General features: G+C 56.0%; 1 long non-coding RNA gene across 1 annotated transcript in view; it reads left to right on the plus strand.

Moving 5' to 3' along the window:
* Positions 1–1,829: 1,829 nt before the first annotated feature.
* Positions 1,830–3,250, plus strand: part of LOC108783942 — a 2,266-nt gene continuing 845 nt past the window's right edge. Inside the window, exon 1 of the long non-coding RNA XR_001941041.1 lies at positions 1,830–2,053. This is a non-coding gene — a long non-coding RNA (uncharacterized LOC108783942). The remainder of the gene's footprint in view (positions 2,054–3,250) is intronic.

A 3,250-nucleotide genomic window follows, 5' to 3' on the forward strand; every position in this document is an offset into this window, starting at 1 on the left:
GGGGGGGGGGAGATAATGGGGAGAGAGAGGGAGAGAATGGGTAGATAGAGGAGAGATAATGGAGAGAGAGAGAGATAATGGGGAGGGAGAGAGAACGATGAGAGAGAGATAATGGGGAGAGAGAGGGAGAGATAGATATTATTCACCTGGACTAGATACAGGGTGACACCCTGATGTGACGTCATCACACTTGCGCGTGACGTCTCGCGTGATGACGTCATTGCGCCTGCGCGGTTATCTTTTTGATACCTGGCGGCGGACATCTTGGTGATGGACGCCGGCAGAGAGAGGAGGCGACGTTCACCCGGCAGGATGAGGTATGCCCCCAGGTCCCCTCCTCTCTCCTGAAACTGTCGGGCTCTCAGTCACAGGGGATGACACCAAAATGACTGCCAGTCATTTTGGTGTCACCCGGGTGCGGGTCAGACAAGAAATGATTGGAGAAGAGGTGTCAGGCTCCTTCTGTACTTCATGTAGTCCAGCTGGATCTATGTATAAAAATCATTGCATCCAAGGGTTCCTCTAGGCGTCCGGCTCTGTGGACTCATTGGGAATCACAGGTTCTGTCTAATCCTGGACTACTTCTCATTTCTGTCCCATCTTGTACACGGCCACCTGGGGAGGTGAGCGGATCCCACTAATTTAAGATTTGTTTATATATGGACCTCAAAGATCACAGTCTCAGCCGGCCCCTATGAAGTGTGTTCTTTGGTGTTCTTCACCTAGCTGCTGCCACAGGGCCACTTCCTGGACCTGGCAAACGATGTAGGCGGCCATCTAGGGACAAAATGGTCAAAGGGCACCAACAAACCAAATTGTGGCACTTGTAATAAGTCGCCAGGACATCCTGCTTGATGGTGCCTGCATAGATATGGCTGAGCCAATGACGTGGGACCAGCAGACCCTTTCCTCTCGTCTTTAATGTAAGGGGACGTATCCTCACTGACCGCCAATCTAAGGGATGTGTCCTCACTGACCACGAATGTAAGGGGATGTGTCCTCACTGACCACCAATGTAAGGGGGCGTATCCTCACTGACCACCAATGTAAGGGGACGTATCCTCACTGACCACCAATGTAAGGGGATGTGCCCTCACTGACCACCAATGTAAGGGGATGTGTCCTCACTTACCACCAATGTGAGGGGACGTATCCTCACTGACCACCAATGTAAGGGGATGTGTCCTCACTGACCACCAATGTAAGGGGATGTTTCCTTCCTGAGCACGGACATTTGGGTCTCTCCTCCAAGGAAATGCTCAGTGAGGGGCATAGAGAACCTACACGGGGCACAATGAACCCTCATGTTTCCAATCAGCAGGACGGAGGGCGGCTCGCTGCTCTCCCTCCACAAATGGCAACACCGGAAACATCAGTTTAAATTCAAGAACTCTTCGACATGGAACCTTCCCATCCCCCTTTCTTCTCTTCGCCCTGGACGCACATTGCCGTCTCCCTCCTACTAAGTTACAACAACACTCCGGCGCTGGCCAATGGGGAGCGGAGGACGGAACCCGGGGTACCAGCCAGTAACAATCCTCCAGATGATGACAAAAGGGGGTGGAGCCTTACCATTCAACCAGCCTCCCCGACAGCCAATCAGAGCGGGCGAGCATCTCTTCTCCGCTCCAACTGAACAGGGACTCCGGGAACACGGGGGTGGAGGCGGGGGGAATACCCCCTTTTCCATTTTAACCAATGGCGCTCTCGGCGCCTAGGCAACTGCACGGGGGCGGTCCAAAGAGCCCTAACAGGCAGCCGCTCGCTCCAACCAGATCCAAACAGCGGCCCGGTGCTAGCCAGTAAGAACAGACTACATCTGCATATCTCCGCCCAGCCCGAGTTCGTATTTAATTCTCGCTTTGTGCTCCGGTTGTTTCATTCCTCTCCTCACAGTCCTGTGGACTCTTCGTCTTCCATCTTCTGCTTTCTCCGGCTTTGTGGTTTATATTTTTCTTCCTCTCATTTTCCTTGTAACTCCGCTCTTCCAAGAAACATGGCAGATACCAAAGTTGATACTACCACCGCCACCAGCGAGGTCCCCGCCGCCAAGGTACGTCAAAAAAAATAAATCCCCCCCTCCGCGGGTTCCTCGTGTGATCAGTTCCTGTCACATTGTCTACCATTGTTCGCGCTGCGGCTCTCTTTGTTGTCGGGGCGGCGGGAGGAGATGAAAAGGATTCTGTCAGCCGCGCACTTCCAGCCAATCCGGTGGCTTTGGGTTATTTCTTTTTGTCCTCCGCTGAGGTGTCACCGTCGGGCGGGCGGGAAATGGCTATCGGTGGGAACTTTTTTATCGATGTATGAGCTCGTTCTATTGTCTCACCTGAGCCGCTCCGCCTGTCCCCTCGTAGGTGGCGCTCTGTCACGTGACCGGCTCCTCACCTGTGTCCACCTGTCCGGCTCTCCCGCGCTTTTTTTTTTATACCTTCGTCCTCCGCTGTAGGTGAGGAGCCTCGTCCCGCCCTCTCACCCCGTGCCAGGGTTTACCTCAGGTCGCCCCCTTTATTCCCCCTCTAGTCTTATGGCCGTCCCTGCTTCCTGAGCACTCAGTGGCCAGAAAAATGGAAACCCTCCCCTGCAGCAGCGGCGCTCTTCCCTATCAACATAGAGAAGCCGGGGACCGCTCCGCTCATCTCTCTTCGCGGGGGGCCACCATGTCCGACCTGACGGACTTCGAGAAGGGGATGGTCGTGGGTGCCCTGCGGGCGGGGTCTAGCATCGACCGGACGGTGCAGCTGCTGGGCTTCTCCAAGGCGGCGGTGTACGGGCGGTGGGCCCAGAGCAGGGACACGGCATCCCGGAGGGCTCTGTGCGGGCGGCGCTCCTCCGTGGACCGGGCTTTGCTGGCAGAGGCGGTGAGGGTGGGCAGAGCGGGCATGGTACAACGCGGAGCTCGGGGCCAACATCGGAGCGAACGGTGCGCCGCGTCCTCCGCTCCATGGGGTACACCGGGAGGAGGAGACAGGTACAGAGGTGTCGTCATAGCGCTCCCCTATACTGAGGTGGAGAGTTCAGATAGCGCCCCCTATACCGGCGAGATAAGTGACATCACTGAGGGGGCATTCTGTTCATAGCGCTCCCTATACCGAGGCGGGGGAGCATTCTGTCCATAGCGCTCCCTATACAGAGGCGGGGAGCTAAGGTGCATTCTGTTCATAGCACTCCCTATACCGAGGCGGGGGAGCTGAGGGGCATTCTCTCCATAGCGCTCCCTATACCGAGGGGGGGATCTTTTGCACATAGCGCT

The sequence above is a fragment of the Nanorana parkeri genome, unplaced genomic scaffold (assembly GCF_000935625.1).
Source record: "Nanorana parkeri isolate BGI_ZX_2015 unplaced genomic scaffold, ASM93562v1 scaffold94, whole genome shotgun sequence".
NCBI lineage: Eukaryota > Metazoa > Chordata > Amphibia > Anura > Dicroglossidae > Nanorana > Nanorana parkeri.